Source organism: Primulina tabacum, chromosome 4, assembly GCF_025594145.1.
Source record: "Primulina tabacum isolate GXHZ01 chromosome 4, ASM2559414v2, whole genome shotgun sequence".
NCBI lineage: Eukaryota > Viridiplantae > Streptophyta > Magnoliopsida > Lamiales > Gesneriaceae > Primulina > Primulina tabacum.
In genome coordinates, this window is record NC_134553.1 from 42,578,248 (window position 1) to 42,599,842 (window position 21,595).

The window sequence follows — 21,595 nt, forward strand, 5'->3', positions numbered from 1 at the left end:
GTTGGTCATGCTACAAAGATGCAATAAAGCATAATAACATAATCAAGTATGTTTAAAAACAAAATTTAATCTTCGAAAAGAATTCACAACATAAATTTTGAGGGTATGACCATCTAAATCCTAACTGAAAGAAAATAGAATGATAAAAATTATATGCATATTTCTTGTTCTTCGATCGAATTCTCTTGCTCTCCTTCTTCTCTTTCGTTCAAACTTTGCTTGCGACTACTTTTTGTGAGACATCTCACTCTTTAAAAGTGCGAAAATATATTTTTTTTAAAGCTCACATTTTTGAAATAACATTTAAAATAATCGTAATCATTTGACATTAAAAATAATGCCGTTTAAAGTAACCACACTCATCCAAAATCATGAGTAAACATAAATGAGTAAAATCTTAAATTCATCAACGTATAAAAATATTCATTCATCTCCTCTCAATCTCATAAATCGTAATGCGGAAAACATGTGGTCCTCGGTTCGTGTCACCCCACCAAGTCTGCCTACTCAGAGTTCGGCATCTCCAGTCTCCTCAGCATTTAGCTCACCTGCATCACACACGCCTAATGAGTCTAAAGACTCAATACACATGTACCAGGAATAACAAGTACATATACATAGCACACAGCAGTGAAAAATATCATACTCAACATATCTTTCATGAACTTAAAAGCATAACGTAAACATGTCGTGTAAAATCATATCGTGTCAAAGTATGTCATCTCATGTCATCATATACATAAACGTGTCGTGTAAAATCGTATCGTATTAATGCATGTCATCTCATGTCATCATATACGTGTTAAAGCAAGTCATCTCATGTCATCATATACGTAAACATTTTCTTTTTAATTGAATTCAGTTCATTAGTTGTGACTTTCGTATCAGCTCTATCGATGGATCCATCTAAGTATAACCACGGTACCGGGCGGCGGGGACACCAGCGACACTCTCACCCGTCAACTGGACCTTGGCCTATCATATCATCATATCATGTAAATGGAAATACGATCGTCGGGCTCCCTCTGGGGCATTCTCCCGTAAACAGGCTCCCTCTAGGGCCTTTTCCCTCACGATATCTCCAATCATATCATCGTATACATATACATCGTCAGTCACAACCAACTCCCATCATTCAAAAACATCATCATATTCACCACTTAATAAAAACATGCATATATATAATTTTTTTCTTTAAACCAAGCATGCAACGTATATTTTCATAAATGTTAAAAATCGTGATCATGATGCATAAACCTTTAAAATATAGTAAATTTGTGCTCAGGGCGCTGCCAGGACCAACATCTCACCCCGGGTGCAAAATGACCATTTTGCCCCTGGAAACCAAAAATTACCATTTTGCCCCTAGACGTAAAATTTCACGTTTTTGACATTTTCTTAATTTCATTGACTCTAACATGTCCCAAATAATTATTTAAGCCTACAAGAATTTTCCATATTTTTATTTGGCTTAAATCGATGAATTTTAAATTAATCTTTAAACATAACATATTGACGCGCTTTAATTCCGAATTAAACCAAACCTTAGCATAAAATTCCCAAATTAAAAACTTAGACTTCTAATAATTATTTGAGCTTAAATATAATTTTTCATAATTTAATTAAGCATAAATCTAGGCGTTTCAATTAGTTCTTTACTTAACGTTTCGTGCGTCGACTAAATCCTGGATAATTAACCTAATTGTTTTAAAACTTGGATCGGGGTCCCAATTTTAACCCGAATCGAACCGAAATTTAACCATAACTTTCCCAACTTTTTACCACATCTTATAAATTCTTAAAAGACCTTAATTTCCCCAAAACCAGCCCCTTAGGCCTTCGAATAAACCTTGGACAGCACTTCCTACCTCTCAATAAATATCGGCCCCTCTCTTGTACACTTATTTCCCAACACCTTTCCCACCTCTTAAATGTTTTGGTCCACTTCTATCCTCACTTGTCCAGCCATTAAGGGTCACCTTTAAGACCTTAATGAACTCCTAAACCAAGACTAAACGAAGCGTAAAGCTGCTGGATTTTTAGATCATGCCCAAGTCCAAACTCTAGTTCATGCACCTCCCTTAATTTCGCTCCTAATCTTCGTCCAATGGAACCAGTCCTTACCCGAACACACCTGGACCACCCTAGGCTCCCCCTGGACGTGCTGAACCCACGGCTAGCCTCCCATGCAAGCCTACACTATCGGCCTGATCGCTATGCTCCAAAAGTGCCGAGCCGAGCTTCTCTCCGGCCCCTACGCTTGCAACCGTTAACCTCGATGGTTCCAGCGGTGGTTGGGCCACCCTGGGCCGTGACTCAGACCCACCAGGGTCTGGTCCGTGCCCAAGTTCAGTCCTCGCACCACCGGCACCATCCCCACTTCGATCCATCATGAACGCAAGACACACTACCGATAACACTCCCCGATCCAACCACCTACAGCAACACCCACCATATCGAACCCCAAGACTACACCTCAGAAGTGTTTTCAGCCTCCTAACAACTCGAATCCCACAGCCCCTTGCACAGAAATACATGAAAACGTGAGTAATATTAAAAGAAATGCATGCCATGAACAAAAACCGAAGATCCTCCATGCTTTCGGTTAAATCGAGAATAATTCATGCATAATACATACACATCAGATATATATAACGTGAATGATGCAGCAATAAAAGTACATGGCGTGCCTTGGTGATTTGAAGTGCAAGAACGAGACAAGGGAACCCGGATGAATTTCCCTTTGCAAAACAATTGACCACCGAAGCTTCTCCATAGTTGGCTGCTGTAAAATCGAGGAAGAAATGTCTGAATGAGGAGGTGGGTGTCGGCTGGTTCTATTATTGGTGTAGGGTAGCAAGTATAATATTTAATTAATTATTAATCAAATAGCTAATGGCTCTAAATGGTTTAATTAAAACATTAAAAGAGTTTTAAGTCCAAAGAGCTTAAAAGTTGGCTCATTAAATCCAAAGACACCCCCGAATAATATTTCGTATTGGAAAGATTTTGAAAATATTAGCTGAACCCTCAAAAATTCTCCCGATTTGATAAAATTTGCGTACCGGTTAAAATAAAATAATGCGGGTCAAAATACCCAATAAAATCTCATTTCTTGAAAAATACATTTAAAACACCTAATATTAGTTAATAAAAATTAATCATGTAATAAAATAATTTTTCCTGAAAATTCTCCGGTATCCATTACTCGTTCGAGTGCGAAATGAAACTTAAAAATTTTTAATGAATGAACCTTTAAAATTTCATGAATTAAATTCTACCATGTATGAATTATGCATAAAATGCATAAAAATATTTAAACACAAATTAACGAAATAAAAATGCATTTAAAACTTTAAAACAATTTAATAAAATACCAAAGAAATTTAACAACTTGCATGCATGCGGTTTACATGACCCTTCAAATTCTCGGGACGTTACAATCCCCCCCCCCCCCCCCCCCCCCCCCCCCCCTTAAATTGAATTTCTTCCACGAAATTCGCTTATCCTTGATAATCACAAAGTTTGGACTTAGTTCTAGTATCCCAATAGTCCATGCTTCCGTTGCGCTACTCTGATAAAATAATAATTATTAAGATGTCCTTATATCTCCTTGGTCCCGATAAACTCTAGCTTCTAAATCCTCGTTTGCGAAACTCAACTTATAACGACCCATGGTGACCTAGTTCCAATTTTCTATAACCTCGAATTTCAAATTTTCTCAAACTTCCCAATATTAGAAATGATAGTCCAAATTTTATTGCGTCTTACTTTTCTTATACTATACCCATAATGTTCATCAACCTATTACATTATCATTTATGCAACTTAAGAAATCTTAACACCAAGATTTTACTGATCGACTCATATCTTCGGTGATACACTTAAAAGTTAAACCTTATCTCAATCCCATAATGATATTCGCCTAAGATCCTTGAATCGAATCTTTATCTTATGACACCAAACTTACATAACTTAATTATTTACAAGTACATCCCAAATATTAAATTGTTGCAAATATTTAAATTCGAGTAGCGTTAATCCATATAACTCAAAATATACAATATCAATCTTCTACCTAAATAATAAAATCATTCTAGCACCAATTACATGCTTAAGCTATTATCTTCCCAATTGCAATAGAGTTGAGGCCTAAGACCCTTGGACTTTTCTCATTGGAACAAATGTCGCATTCTTATGTATCCTTAATGCTTAATTAATTCTAGCATTTAAACTTAATAAGTTATCCCATGATACTCTTAGACTAACTCTAATAAATCAACTACGCTTATAACCCATAGAGTTCCAGAATTTCCACATTAAGATTTTAGATTTCTTACTCAAAAAGAATCTTAATATTCGTTCCTTGGCAACCTATGTTTCAACACCACTAATTCCCTTTTTGTTTATTTCACCCAATTTTTTTCGTATGAACATCTATCTCCTAAACTTGAAATTCAAGCTTACGCATCCCAAATGATAATAGATAACATAGTTCCCACACACATAATCGCTTGTTCCCAAGTTTCTTAATGACTTCCAAGAATTCCTCAAGACAAGATGTCTACCTCAATTCTTACAAGCATCTATCAAGTAACCTAACCATCAATCATACCCAACTTTCTAGAAAAATTTAAATTCCAACAAAGGTATAATCTTAACTGTTAAGATCATATAACTAAAACTTATGACACATCAAACTTAAGTTCCCAAAATTTTTGCTAATTCAATGTTTATTCTTATAACTTAATCTAACCGATCAACTTTACCTTAAATCGTCATCACTTTAAATTCTCAATTTGTCACAACATTATTTCACTAATACTTAATTTTTCAAGCCCAATGTTGATTTATCTTACGATGTCCTTGATTATCATTCCTTATAACACTATAACTCAGATGTTTCAAGGTTCCAAATATCCTTTCAAATCTAAATCATCAAATTTCCAGTCATTTAAACCATTCGCTTCTCACTTACTGCTAAACAAATCCTCAAATTTCTTAAAAATTGCAAAATTAGTTCTTACTTTCCTCGAATATTTTCCGAATTTGTCCTTAATCTCGAGAATCCAACAATTACTAATAAGTTCTTGGCGTTCTTAATCTCATTTTATAGGTTTCTCATAACATAAAGCTCAATAATCTTAAGAGTATTAGACCCAATATCAATTCTCATAACCTCGAAAATAACAGATTTTACCCAAGTGTTCCTCAAAAGTTCGAATTTAATCCTCAAAATTTCAAAATTTGCAATTTGGTCCTTAAAATTCTCGAAGATTTAAATTTTGGCCCTATAACTCTTCGAAATTTGCATTTTTTCTGCATAAATTTTTTCGACTAAGCCTCCTTAAATTTTAAAATTCTCGAAACTCAAAATTTAATCCCAAAGTTGGTAAATTTGAAATATTCCCTTAGAATTTTATTCTTGCACTTAGGTTCTCAAATTATTGGTTAGTAAAGTTAGGTCCTTAAAATTCTCAATCTATGCAATTCAATCCTTAGGTCCCACTAGGTAGAGCATGCATCCTAAATAAATTCTCATAACCAATCTTACATTTTCATAGATACTTAAAATCCTCAAATTATACATTTATAATTCTAAAGATTGTCGTAGTTTTCGAATCGTTATTGCTTATATGAAATCCTCAAAAATTTACTCGACTAGCAACCACGAACCATCAATAATTTTTTTAGAAATTTTACAAGTCCCAGAAGCATTCATAATTTTCAAGATTAATTTATGACCCACAAGCAGAACATCAGTACTTACTAACCAAAAATTAATATAATCAAATTATTTCCAACCGTTCCTAACACCCAAAAACCAAATTCTTGCCAATGCCCGATTCCACCACAAAACCAGTATGCATGAAAATCATATAATTCTCATTTCATGCCGTAACATGCATAAAAATTTTAAAGCATCTAGTCTCAAAACATAATGACAGCTAAACTTGTCATGTAAAACGTAGATCATGTAAACATGCAGGTGATAGCATAAAAAAATATTTAAAACATTTAAATAATAAAAGCTTACGGACTTGAGGCTTGAAAACTGAGCTGCAGTAGCTGGCGGTGGCACAACCCTATACAGGAACCTGGCTCTGATACCAACTGAGACGTCTCACTCTTTAAAAGTGCGGAAATATTTTTTTTTAAAGCTCACATTTTCGAAATAACATTTAAAATAATCGTAATCATTTGACAGTAAAAATAATGCCGTTTAAAGTAACCACACTCATCCAAAATCATGAGTCAACATAAATGAGTAAAAATCTTAAATTCATCAACGTATGAAAATATTCATCTCCTCTCAATCTCATAAATCGTAATGGGGAAAACATGTGGTCCTCGGGTCGTGTCACCCCACCAAGTCTGCCTACTCAGAGTTCGGCACCTCCAGTCTCCTCAGCATTTAGCTCACCTGCATCACACACGCCTAATGAGTCTAAATACTCAACACATCTGTCACAGGAATAACAAGTACATATACATAGCACACAGTAGTGAAAAATATCATACTCAACATATCTTTCATGAACTTAAAAGCATAACGTAAACATGTTGTGTAAAATCATATCGTGTCAAATCATGTCATCTCATGTCATCATATACGTAAATGTGTCGTGTAAAATCGTATCGTATTAAAGCATGTCATCATATACGTGTTAAAGCATGTCATCTTATGTCATCATATACGTAAATATTTTCTTTTTAATTGAATTCAGTTCATTAGTTGTGACTTTCGTATCAGCTCTATCGATGGATCCATCTACGTATAACCACGGTACCGGGCGGCGGGGACACCAGCGACACTCTCACCCGTCAACTAGGCCTTGACCTATCTTATCATCATATCAAGTCAATGGAAATACGATCGTCGGGCTCCCTCTGGGGCATTCTCCCGTAAACAGGCTCCCTCTAGGGCCTTTTCCCTCACGATATCTCCAATCATATCATCTTATACATATACATCGTCAGCCACAATCAACTCCCATCCTTCAAAAACATCATCATATTCACCACTTAATAAAAACATGCATATATGTAATTTTTTTCTTTAAACCAAGCATGCAACGTATATTTTCATAAAATCTTAAAAATCGTGATCATGATGCATAAACCTTTAAAATATAGTAAATTTGTGATCAGGGCGCTGCCAGGACCAACATCTCACCCCGGGTGCAAAATGACCATTTTGCCCCTGGAAACCCAAAAATTACCATTTTGCCCCTAGACGTAAAATTTCACGTTTTTGACATTTTTTTAATTCCATTGACTCTAACATGTCCCAAATAATTATTTAAGTTTACAAGAATTTTCTCATATTTTTATTTGGCATAAATCGATGAATTTTAAATTAATCTTTAAACATAACATATTGACGCGCTTTAATTCTGAATTAAACCAAACCTTAGTATACAATTCCCAAATTAAAAACTTAGACTTCTAATAGTTATTTGAGCTTAAATATAATTTTCCATAATTTTATTAAGCTTAAATCTAGGCGTTTCAATTAATTCTTTACATAACGTTTCGTGCGGCGACTAAATCCCGGATAAATCCAAAACTCATTATTTTGATCCGAAGCTTACCAAACTCCTAAAAATGTCCAAAAACATATTTAAAAGTATCCCTAGACGTAAACTCGAGCTTATTTTATAACTTAACCTAATTGTTTTAAAACTTGGATCGGGGTCCCGATTTTAACCCAAATCGAACCGAAATTTAACCATAACTTTCCCAACTTTTTACCACATCTTATAAATTCTTAAAAGACCTTAATTTCCCCAAAACCAGCCCCTTAGGCCTTCGAATAAACCTTGGACAGCACTTCCTACCTCTCAATAAATATCGGCCCCTCTCTTGTACACTTATTTCCCAACACCTTTCCCACCTCTTAAATGTTTTGGTCCACTTCTATCCTCACTTGTCCAGCCATTAAGGGTCACCTTTAAGACCTTAATGAACTCCTAAACCAAGACTAAACGAAGCGTAAAGCTGCTGGATTTTTAGATCATGCCCAAGTCCAAACTCTAGTTCATGCACCTCCCTTAATTTCGCTCCTAATCTTCGTCCAATGGAACCAGTCCTTACCCGAACACACCTGGACCACCCTAGGCTCCCCCTGGACGTGCTGAACCCACGGCTAGCCTCCCATGCAAGCCTACACTATCGGCCTGATCGCTATGCTCCAAAAGTGCCGAGCCGAGCTTCTCTCCGGCCCCTACGCTTGCAACCGTTAACCTCGATGGTTCCAGCGGTGGTTGGGCCACCCTGGGCCGTGACTCAGACCCACCAGGGTCTGGTCCGTGCCCAAGTTTAGTCCTCGCACCACCGGCACCATCCCCACTTCGATCCATCATGAACGCAAGACACACTACCGATAACACTCCCCGATCCAACCACCTACAGCAACACCCACCATATCGAACCTCAAGACTACACCTCAGAAGTGTTTTCAGCCTCCTAACAACTCGAATCCCACAGCCCCTTGCACAGAAATACATGAAAACGTGAGTAATATTAAAAGAAATGCATGCCATGAACAAAAACCGAAGATCCTCCATGCTTTCGGTTAAATCGAGAATAATTCATGCATAATACATACACATCAGATATATATAACGTGAATGATGCAGCAATAAAAGTACATGGCGTGCCTTGGTGATTTGAAGTGCAAGAACGAGACAAGGGAACCCGGATGAATTTCCCTTTGCAAAACAATTGACCACCGAAGCTTCTCCATGGTTGGCTGCTGTAAAATCGAGGAAGAAATGTCTGAATGAGGAGGTGGGTGTCGGCTGGTTCTATTATTGGTGTAGGGTAGCAAGTATAATACTTAATTAATCATTAATCAAATAGCTAATGGCTCTAAATGGTTTAATTAAAACATTAAAAGAGTTTTAAGTCCAAAGAGCTTAAAAGTTGGCTCATTAAGTCCAAAGACACCCCCGAATAATATTTCGTGTTGGAAAGATTTTGAAAATATTAGCCGAACCCTCAAAAATTCTCCCGATTTGATAAAATTTGCGTACCAGTTAAAATAAATAATGCGGGTCAAAATACCCAATAAAATCTCATTTCTTGAAAAATACATTTAAAACACCTAATATTAGTTAATAAAAATTAATCATGTAATAAAATAATTTTTCCTGAAAATTCTCCGGTATCCGTTCCTCGTTCGAGCGCGAAATGAAACTAAAAAATTTTTAATGAATGAACCTTTAAAATTTCATGAATTAAATTATACCATGCATGAATTATGCATAAAATGTATAAAAATATTTAAACACAAATTAACGATATAAAAATGCATTTAAAACTTTAAAACAATTTAATAAAATACCAAAGAAATTTAACAACTTGCATGCATGCTGTTTACATGACCCTTCAAATTCTCGGGACGTTACATTTTGTCTCAAATCTGATCATTATTTTCGTGTATTAGGACTTTTTTAATGTAAAGATGCAGCCAAGGATCTAGCAAATTAAGAAAGAAATCATCCAGCCAATTATTTCCATATTGAGTCACGCTAGGGAGGTTGGAGATTACCTCCCTAGCGCGACATGTTCTGTTCGAGCACATTAAATTTCCTTCAATAGCAATAGGGCGGTAATTTACAGCCCTAGCGCGTGGTCTTCTGTTTTAGCTTTTCACTTTTTACGCCTTCGCACTTGGGTGGTCGAGAATGAGCGTCCTAGCTCGACCTCTTATGTCATTTATTAATATTTATCCGTTTTCATTTTTCTCGCCAACAATTCAATCGAAACCCATGAGAAGTCACCCTAGGCATAAATAGACATAAAACATGAAGAAAATGTAGACTGACACATAAACTCATACATAAATTAAACTACAACTAACACAATAAAACATGCAAATATGTATCAATTTCAAATGTAGTTTTAAAAATAATAGTAAACTGACGTCTAGATGCTTATAATCACTGCACATGGATTTATTTGGATCTATACCTGTAAGGAGATAAGGAGGAATGAAATATATTGTTGTCATTGTTGATGATTTTTATAGATTTACTTGAGTTCTATTTCTAAGTGGTAAAGATCATATTTAAATTGATTAAATTTCTTCGACGTATTCAGAATGAAAAATCAGTTTCACTACTCAACATCAGATGTGATCGAGATAATGATTTCACTAACAAAACTTTTTATGCGTATTTATCAGAATGAGGAATTCAACATGGTTATTCTACAGCTAGAACACTTCAGCAAAATGGAATTTTTGAACAAAGAAACAGAACCTAAAAGGAAGATGCTCAAACAATGCATGCTGATTCTGGTTTTTCTCAGAGATTTTGGTGAGAGCTAGTAAGCCTAAAGGTAGAACTTGTATGTCCGCTTTCGATACCAAATTTGATGTTGGTATATTTCTTGGTTATTCGGTCGTCACTGCCACAACTTTGATTGTTGCACTTCCAAGAGCATGTTGTAGTATAGTGAGTCCAAATGTCGTATCCATAGAGAAGCTAAGGTAACTACAAGTCCATTATGATGTATTTTATTTTCTTTATCTTTCGGTTATTTGAGCCTTCATTGCTGATTTTATATGTTCAAATTTTAAGTTAAATAGTCGATGTTAGAATATTCACTATTGGTATTTAAATAAAGTTAAAATAAATTAACATTATTAGAATGCAATTGATAAAATGTTTCCATATATTAAACAATCATTATTTATATTATTGTTATAAATTATTATCATATTCATACATTATATATGCCAAAACTTATAAATACTGTCAAGTATCTATTGAGCATATATTATAAATACAAAATCAAGATAAACAATATAAATTGTTGGTAATAACAAACTAACATTTAAATCGTACTAAGATATGTCAGAAAGGACAATGACATGACATCACACGACGACGGCTCTATTTGAAAACAGCTGTCAGATTGAAATTCATGACCGTTGAGATCAAAACCTATAAATAGATTAGTCGAATGAAGTTTCAAGAGCTAACAATCCTAATTTGTGAAGCATTATTTTGTAATTTCAATTTCTTTAGAGCCAAACTGTTCGAAACATTTTTAGCATACACATAAAAGATTTATATCTTATTATTGAGGATAAATTTGAGCTAATATATTCTATTGTAAAATACTTCAATAGAAATACTTATAATTGATAGTAAGAGTCTTACTTATCATTTGTTTAAGTTTGAGAAGTTTCTCGGAGTTTCAACGGACAAGAGATAAGTCATGTTGAAGTGGGTTGTGGCAAATTTCTTGTAATTACCCAATTTTTCTAGTGAAATCCTTCCTAGGTGGAAGAAAGGGTGACGTGTGAGTTATTCAAATTTACAAACATCCTTAACAATTATGCGCATTTTACTTCCCACCGTATCAGTTTGATAATCTAACTGTTATTTTAAACCATCTTCCATGTTCAAATAGTTTCAGTAAACCCCATTCCGCAAAATATTCTACTATTGGTTTGTTGAACACCCAATTGACGAGAAACACAACTTGTGTTGCTAATCCAATCAACTTAAATTTGAAATTTTGACATTTTTTATTCATCCCTTCTAAACCAATCTCTTGTTCCTAACAATATTAATATTTTACTCATGCGATGCACGAACTATATCTCGTATTTAATATGATTAAAAATTGGATAGTTCGAGAATTTAATTGTGCCATTAAAACATGTATAAAAAATAAATTGATAGCGAGTAGTACATGTAATTTGCAACAAAAATATTATTACAAATTATGAAAAACTTCTTTAAATACAATTTTTGTTGTTGAGTTTTCTTGCTTATTGTCTTTATCGCATATTAAAATTTTGAAATCCTCACGGTTTGTAACTTTCTGGGTACAATGACAAACTGGTTCTGACTGAAAATGAGTTTGTTCAAAAAAATATTACATGTGATAATGATTATCCTGACTTTTGTTAATTGTCATTGCATATTAAATAATTAGGGGAAATTGTCTTCACTACAACTTGAAAGGAATTCTTGAATCAGAAGAGATCAATGACATTATTTTAATAAGAATTTTATGACACGCACTACTTTTAGTAAGAATTATTCCTTCCAAAACATGGTTTCAGAGCCTTGTGACAATCAATCAAGTTTCACTGCATAATCCAAGAGAACGATCTATGTTCGTTCAAAACCTTCACATTTAGCTTGTGATTTGGAACTTAAGAATTCAGTCATATGCACAATAATATATCAAAATTTCTGTCTGAATGACTCTCCCAATCAGAACTTAAATACAACATTCTCTCCTCATTGTTCAGTAATATCATTTTTTCAGTTATGGCCTGAACGACATAGAGGGTCGGTGCCAATATAGCTCTTTGTTGGAAATATGTTGTATCACTTATTGTACTACCGAACAACGGATATCTATTCTCGATGATTGTTGCAATAGGATAATCACAGTCACTAAGCAATAGTTCATTTGTAATATCAATTATTGCATAGCCTTCTTTTGGTTCTTTAATTTTTATGTCCCTTATATTTTCAATCAAATCCCTCGGAAGCCAAATTCTGAAGTTAGCATAATCTTAGTCAAACTAAAAATTGTGCAATGTCTCCACATATATGACGTATTAATAGTCTCATGAACAATATTATGCCAACTGCCTTTCAAAATGAAAGGAAAAAATTGTCGTAAATCAACACCCAATACAACCGACTTTCCTCCAAAAGGGAGGTGAAAACTTGAAGGATTTTCAAATCTCATTGTGTCATGTATGCTTCTATCAAGTTATTCAAAACAAAACTTGTGTTTCGAGTCTCATTCCATATGATAAGTTTTGATTTCACGATAAGCTCTTCAAGATGATTGCCTTGTTTGATATTTCATGTTGATTCTTCATTAAGTTAAATAAAATTGCAAAGCAAGAATGAGCATTTATTTCCACCAGGCAAAAGAATAGATGCATTACAACTGGATGCCACGTTTAACACAATTTATCCATTCGATTTCAAAGCTGTTGATAGAGTCTACAATACAAATGTTTTTCCAATACCTCCATATCCGTAAACAAAGAACATTCCACCCTGGTTTGAATCAATTGCATCCATTAGATATTCATATTCTTCTAACAAAGCTCTTTTATAAAATCACAACTCATAATCTATTAACTTATTTCACGAACAATGAAAATATTGGAAATCTCTTAGACTTTTTCCACAACTTTGTAAAAGCTTCTTGTCCTCTACTAATGCATAATTTCTAATTTCATAATCGTTTAATTGTATTTTTGTAAAATAAAAAATAACATTAAAAAATAAAAAACAAAATTCAGACTATTATCTGGCGCTTACCTTGATGATTCAGCAAGTTATATTTTCTGAACAAAATATCATCTGATAAGTATATCCAGCACAAATCCAAACTACTTCGGGTCGGCTGATGCAATCCGATGACAATCGTGTAGCAAAAAGAACTCTCATTGATCATGCTGAAGACCATTGACTTGCCTCGATGATACCATCAGCGTACTCTTTGCCATCGTTTAACAATCCTAAACTATAACAAGCATCGCAGAAGGACCGATACCGAACACCATTAACAAAAGATATACCTTCATAGCATTTGGCACCACAGTTGAAGTTTAATAGGCATCTTAGATAATAATTGAAAGGAATATTGTATTCCAAATTCATTTTAGATATTATTTTGATTTTGCACTTCTAGACAAATTTAATAGATTTGTGTTTTCAAGATTTATTATATCCTATCATTAGGAATGATTCCATTTAGTTGGAAAATTATCTATAAGATATAAGTTTCCTTGCTTATAGGTATGAAGGATCCATGAAGATCTAGGTCAAAGAAGAGACTATATATACAAGGGTCTATTATCAATAGAGGGTGTCGACGGCCGCAGGAGTCTTTGCTGGTGAAGACTTGCATACAAAGAATGGGGGGGTTCGTCAGTCAAGTGACTGTGTTGCTAATTGGTGTTACAAACACTCAAGAACAACAATGACGCAGAGTGTTGATCGAAGAGTGAATTCATTTGGTTTTGAGCAATACGTGTTTGGTTTACGCATCTAGTTTTTTTGTTGTGGTTTATTTTGATGCGTTTTAATTCCTTGGAGTGTCAAGGAAATTGATTTTTTTTTCTCACTAGGATTGTTTTGATGTAAACTATTTACATAATTTTTCTAGTGAATTTTTTGCCATGAGGCATCGCAAAAGTATTTGTACTTGTGCATAATTGAAATTCAAGTATTCATTTGTTGAAGTTACGTCCATGTTAAATAATAAATTTCCGCTGCTGTGTTGTGTGTCATGTTGACAACACCGAGCACAACACCCAATTCTAATATACAAGTTTTTAATATTTATTTCCTGTCAATCAATGCGCAATAATTCTTTCAAGTGGTATCAGAGCCTTCACTTGATACACTAAGTGATTGATTCTGGTTTATTGCTGTTTTACATGAAATACACTGATAGCTAAATGGATCCACTAGCGACTAACACCACTTTTAGACCACCAGTCTTGGATGGTTCGAACTATGCTCTCTGGAAAGTCAAGATGAGGATGTACATCAAATCTATCGAAGAAAGGGCATGGCAACGAGTTTTAGATGGTTGGTCTCCACCAAGGATAGTTGATGATGATGGAGATAGTAGAAGCAAACAAGAAAGTTCCTGGTCCAATTATAGTTCAAACCTCGAACTTCAACTCAAAGGCGCTAAATGCTATATTCACCTCTGTAGATGTCAACATGTTCAGTCTCATCACCAACTGCATTTCTGCCAAAGAAGCTTGAGATATTCTTCAAAAGCACTGCGAAGGATCTGAGAGTGTTCGCAGAACCAAACTCAGGATGTTGACCTCTAAATTTTAAAGCTTAAGGATGGAGGAAAATGAGACTATTGTGGAATATGATCGGAGATTGCGTGAGATAGCAAATGAGGTCTTTTGTCTCGGTGATCCTATGTCAAACGAAAGACTGGTTAGCAAAGTCCTGAGATCTCTTCCAGAACGTTTTAATATCAAAATCTGTGCTATTGACGAATCCAAAGACACCTCTACACTCAATCTAGAAACCTAATTAGCTCTCTCAGAACATTTGAGATGAATCTAGACCTACAGAAAAGAAATACTGGGAAGGCTGTTGTCTTACAAACTACTGATGATTCTGTGAATAGTCTAATTCAGGAGGCAAAGGACTCTGATCTTGGCGAGGAATCAATTTCCTTAATCACAAAAAAATTTGGTGACTACTTAAAAAGAATGAGAGATAAGAAGAAGATTGTATCAACATCAAGACCACAGTTTGCTCCTTATGAAAGAAATAAAATAACTGCATCAACACAAGGGAATTTCAGATCGAGAAATGATTCATCAGCTCGAACAGAAACAAAGAAACTTGATTCAGTCCAATGTAGAGAATGCTCTGGATTTGGTCATTACGCAAATGAGTGCGCAAATCGGCTTCGCAAAAACAAAAATATGGCAGCTACACTGAGTGATGAGGACCCTGATGATGATTTTGAAACGAAGGAAGGAGATGATTGCAACTCTTTATCTGCTGTCCAGGATAAAACCTACAAACTGCAGGTCAATCCCTTTGGTGTTGCCACTGGTGTTGCAACACCAGGGCGCAACATTGTGTCAGAATCACTGTGTCTCAATGCTAACTCTCTGGAAATTTCAGAAGCTGACAAAATTCAGGAATCTGACCAAGAAGAGCTTACTATGGAAATTGTCCAAAGGATGTATGAAGAACTTTATGATGACTGGCTCAAAAGAAATAAGGCAAACTCATTACTGTAAAAAAAAACACTGAGTTGAAGAGAAACTTGTCTCGTATAGAATTTTTGCTGAGTAGGAAGGATCTTGAACTGTGTAAAGTCAAGGATGATTTTGAGAAAGCATAAAAAACTCTTGCCAAGTTCAATACAAGCTCATCAAAACTTGACATAGTACTGACTATGGGAAAGGACAGCAGATCTGGCCTTGGTTACGTTGCAAGTATGTATGAACATGGTGAGTCGTCTAACTCCAGTTCAAGGACCACAGTATTTGTGAAGGGTGCAGGAGTCGATGCTGTCACTAAAACAGAAAATCCACCCATGAAAATTGTACAAAGCTCAAAGCTAGTCTCTGAACAGACGCTGAAAACATCCAGTTCAGGTTTCTCACCGCCAAAAAATCACTCCTCAGCAAAGATGGCTCAAGACAAGAAGCATGTATCAATCTCAAATCCCAAGCAGCGAAAGCAACATTTCATCTGTCACTACTATCGTAAGACTGGGCACATCAAACCTTTCTGCTACAAACTCAGAACTGACTATCTCAGGTGTCATTCAAATCAGGTGTTGCATAAGGTGTTGTCCAACACCATGTCCAACACCACATCCAAAAGTTCTTCCACTAAGAAAATTTGGGTACCAAAAACTGTTATACAATGCAATGTCATTTATACATCGCTGAAAACTAACATTGCAGGAGCATGGTACTTTGACAGTGGGTGTTCCCGTCACATGACAGGTTCTAAAGAACACCTCATTGATTATTCTGAACTAAAAAGTGGACGTGTAACTTATGGAGGTGGTGCCAAAGGGAGAATTGTAGGCAAAGGAACCCTGAATGTTGATGGGCTTCCCATGCTTCACAATGTCCTACATGTTGAAGGACTTAAGTAGAATTTAATAAGCATAAGTCAACTTTGTGACGATGACTTACATGTTAGGTTCAACAAGAATAATTGTGAAGTTTTTAATGATGCAAATGTTTGTGTTATGACAGGAACACGGTCTGCTGATAATTGCTATCTTGTGGGAGATAGTAATGATTGTCGAATTGCCAAGGTAAGCAATCTGGATCTATGCCATCAAAAACTGGGTCATGTGAGCTTCAAGACCTTGAAAAATCTCTGTAAGTATGAAGCTGTGAGAGGTATGCTTAATTTGTGTTCAGATAATGCATATATTTGTGGATCATGTCAAAAAGGTAAACAAACCCGTGTTGCACACCCGGTGTTGCAACACTTTGGGACAACACGGTGTCTTGAACTTCTACACATGGATCTAATGGGTCCAATGGATGTTGAAAGCTTGGGAGGTAAGAAATACTCACTCGTTTGTGTTGATGATTTTTCTCGTTTCACTTGGATAAGTTTTATAAGAGAAAAATCGGATACGTTTGATGTCTTCAAGAAACTGCATGCAAGAATAACCAACTTGCATGATGAGAGAGTTGTTAGAATACGAACTGATCATGGGAAAGAATTTGAAAATTCTCTCTTTACTTCCCTATGTGAAAAGAAAGGAATCTCTCATGAATTTTCTGCTCCTAAAACTCCTCAACAAAATGGTATAGCCGAAAGGAAGAATCGAACTCTTCAAGAAATGGCACGAGTCATGCTGAGCTCAAAGAATGTGTCTAAAAGGTTTTGGGCTGAAGCCTTGACCCTTGAACACGGCTTGTCACATTTCTAACCGTGTGTTTCTAAGAAGTGGATCCACTATGACCTCCTATGAAATCATCATGGGGAGGAAACCAAACCTCAAATACTTTCATGTTTTCGGATGTATTTGCCACGTCCTAAATGATCGAGAACATCTCGCAAAATTCGATTCCAAAAGTGATAAGTGCCTATTTCTCGGATATTCAATGAATAGTCGGTCTTATCGTGTGTTTAACTTAAGAACAAGAACTACCATTGAATCTATTAATGTCGTTTTTGATGATCTTGCAGGACTAACAGGAAAATCTAAAGAGGATGATACTGAGGGACTGTTGGATTCAAGTGAGCCATCAACCAGCATTGATGTTGAGGTTAGTGTTGAGACCACTGAAGCAACACCATGTACAACACCACCACTAAGCAGAACTGAAGCCATGGAAAATGAAAACGACGACGATGATGAAGTGATACACAATGAAGGAAGAGATATATTCCCCGCAAAATTCAAAAGAATCACCCATCGTCACAAATCATTGGTGAAATACATGAGGAGGTGCAAACAAGGAAAAAAGAGAAGGTTGACTACCGGAAAATGATCGGATTAGTGTGTATGAACTCCACATTCGCCCAGGTAAGCCACTCATGCTTTGTGTCTTCAATTGAACCTAAAAATGTGAATGAGGCTCTTAAAGATGAATTTTGGGTTAATGCCATGCATGAAGAACTAGAACAATTTGTCTGCAATGATGTGTGGGACTTAGTTCCCAGACCTTCGAACGTCAATGTTATTGGATCAAAATGGATATTCAAAAATAAAACAGATGAATCCGGTAACATTATTCGAAATAAGGCACGATTGGTAGCTCAAGGGTATACACAGGTTGAGGGGGTGGATTTTGATGAAACCTTCGCTCCTGTGGCACGAATGGAGTCTGTCCGATTGTTACTTGCTGTTGCATGTCATATGCGTATTAAATTGTATCAAATGGATGTGAAAAGCGCTTTCTTGAATGGCATTTTAAATGAAGAAGCCTATGTCTGTCAACCTAAGGGATTTGAAGATCCTCACCACATGGACCAAGTCTACAAACTGAAAAAGGTCCTGTATGGACTGAAACAGGCTCCACGGGCTTGGTACGACAGGTTAGCTGACTATCTGATAGACTTGGGGTTCAAACGAGGTGAGGTTGACAAAACCCTTTTTATTCAACAATAAAATAATGATATTTTGATTTGTCAAGTATATGTTGATGACATTGTTTTCGGTGCCTCATCCCAAATACTTGTGAGTAAGTTTGTGGACTGCATGGCGTCTCAATTCGAAATGAGCATGGTAGGAGAATTAAATTTCTTTCTTGGATTACAAGTTAAGCAATTGCATGATGGTATATTCTTGTGTCAGTCCAAGTATGCAAAAAGCTGATAAAAAAGTTCTCTACTGACAGCTTAAAACATGTGATAACACCTATGGGGTCGAGTGACAAGTTATCTAAGGATGGTGTTGCCGAGGGATGTTGACAACACCATGTATCGTAGCATAATTGGGAGTCTTCTGTACTTGACTGCTACTAGACCTGATATTATGTTCAGTGTGTGCTTATGTGCTAGGTACCAAGCAGATCCAAAAATTTCGCACCTTAAAGCTGTGAAACGTATACTAAGATACATTGCAGGTACACTAGAATTTGGTTTGTGGTATACTCATGACACAAACACAAACTTGGTAGGTTTCTCTGACTCTGATTGGGCAGGTGATTTAGATGATAGGAAAAGCACCTCGGGAGGGTGTTTTTATTTAGGAATTAATCTTGTATCATGGGCTAGCAAGAAACAAAACTGTGTCTCCCTGTCCACAGCTGAATCTGAATATGTGGCAGCTGCCAATTGTTGCTCTCAACTTATGTGGATGAATCAAATGATCAATGATTATGGGTTTCATAGTGACATAATGATTGTGTATTGTGACAACTCTAGTGCCATAGACATTTCTAAGAACCCTATTCAACACTCTTGAACCAAACACATAGATATAAGACATCATTTTATTCGAGACTTGGTTGAAAAAGGTATTACACGATTGGAGTTTGTCAGGACTGAAAACCAGCTGGCTGATATTTTCACGAAACCTTTGGATTTTGAGAGATTTTCCAATCTTCGGAAATCTCTCAGCATGTGTGTACTTTAAAAAACATTTGTTCAGTGTTGTCCATGGTGTTGTCAACACCAGAGACAACATCCATTTGTGCATGACTATTTTTAGGATGCTAGGCATACTGCATAATCATAATCATCCTATTTATTTGTGTAATGTCTGAACAGTGAAGGCAATTTCTGAAAGGTACTCTCTGAGTGTTCATACTTCTAATCAAATGTTGAGAAGTCAATTATTCTCAATCCAAGGCATTGAGTAGTTGAGGATGTTCATGTAAATCGTGATCTTGCCAAATGTGAAAAAGTGACTTGGAAAATGTGAGCATAAGGAAAAAAACAGAAAAGAGAAAAAAAAAATTTTGTTAGAAGAAAATGGAAAAAGCTACCTAGAGAAGTCCATTGAAGACCGTTCTTCTAGTGTGGGAGCTACCACTTCTTAGTAAAAATAATAACGAAAAAAGCTACCTAGAGGAGTCCTTTGAAGACCGTTCTTCTAGAGTGGGAGCTACCATTTCTGAATCAAAAGGAAATTTTATGGAAGTTTTAATGTAACTCAGTGGTATTGCCAGAAGTGTTGCCAACACCAAGTTCAGACACTGCACAAAGTTATACACTGCCTGACATTTTCTGAAAAATCATCATATTATAAGCATATGTAAGTCATGCATATTGTTTTTTTTGTTTCGTGAACTCATCATATTCAGTGACATATCAGTGTTGACTCATGACGATTGATGGAAACTTTAATTGACCATGTTGAAAAGAAGTGACGTCTTATGGATATGGGGTGAACTCGAAGTGGTTTTGATCAGGCTGGTCTTTGATGTTACTGTGACTTGAATTGTCCTTTACCGTTGGATATAAGGAGTAAAAGTGCAATTTAGTAAGATAATTTCGAAAATGGTAATCGTTGAGTCGGAAATTTTTACCGTTACTGTGCAACGTTCCGAAATTGAAATTATTTGTTACCGTTGATGTGAGGGTTTTTACACCAACCTAATTGAATTCTGATCAATTTTGTTTTTGCTCTTTTCTTTCAATTTATCAAATTTGATCATTGCTCCCTATTTCATCCCTTAACTGTGAAAATTGTCCTTCTCAATTTACTGTCTCACTCTCCCTCTCTGTAAAAACAAATGGCAGATCATCAATTCGATCCACAGGACATACGAAGTGAAATGGCGGCAAGTCATGGTGTTTCTCCTCTGGCAACAACACCTCCAACAACACCACCGTCTGAGAACCTCTCCTGAAAACCCATTGCAGATGGTGGCTATTGACCCAGAAGCAGTCCCGTTGGAAGAAATTCTCCCTGGAGAGCCTGGTAATCCATTGGATGCTGACAACCCAATAGACAACGAGATTTATCGAAGGGCTTTTCCCACTCAAACTCCAGTGTTTCGAAGGCAATCAAAGCAGCAAGCAGGGTACATCCCTAACTTTGATGCGCCAAAGAAACCCCGAATATCCCCTTATTTTACACTTGATCCAGATTTTTTGTCCGGAGATGACTCAGATGATGAAAATTTCGAGTTGGTTCATCGGAAACGGTCAACTCGTACAAATAAATCATCAGCTTCATCATCCTCATCCGCTCCTCCAACTGATAAATCTTCTGAGCCCCCTACCGAGGTATGTTTCTCTTCTGAGGATGAACAATCTATAGCAGACTTTATGAATAGTCTGAAGGAGGCAAAAGGCGCGCAGACCGTGGGATCTACTAGGGATGAAGGCACTCCAGTTATCCCTGAGGAGACTGAACCTAACCCTGAAGCCAAAGAATCAGTGAGTGCCCCTGCTCCTGAAGTTGAACTTGAAGACCTTACTGATGGTGTTGACACAGGTGTTGCAGATAATGTTGACAACACAGACTACAAACTTGCCCACTCCTTCTCAACAAGATTCTACACTGAGGCGGCTGTCAGCAGATGGGCTCTTTATGCTCATTGTGAATTTATCGAAGAACGCACTATCGACTTCGAGGCATACGGAAGGTATAACGTATCCACATTTTTTCAACA

General features: G+C 36.1%; 2 long non-coding RNA genes across 2 annotated transcripts; both read right to left on the minus strand.

Moving 5' to 3' along the window:
* Positions 1 to 309: 309 nt before the first annotated feature.
* LOC142541650 (uncharacterized) lies at positions 310 to 2,972 on the minus strand. The gene is made up of 2 exons (XR_012819435.1): positions 2,691 to 2,972; positions 310 to 548 (listed from the first exon to the last, which is right to left on the minus strand). It is a non-coding gene; the product is annotated as an uncharacterized LOC142541650 (long non-coding RNA).
* Positions 2,973 to 6,238: 3,266 nt separating this feature from the next.
* On the minus strand, positions 6,239 to 8,824 carry LOC142541651 (uncharacterized). The gene is made up of 2 exons (XR_012819436.1): positions 8,664 to 8,824; positions 6,239 to 6,424 (listed from the first exon to the last, which is right to left on the minus strand). It is a non-coding gene; the product is annotated as an uncharacterized LOC142541651 (long non-coding RNA).
* Between the last annotated feature and the right edge of the window lie 12,771 nt (positions 8,825 to 21,595).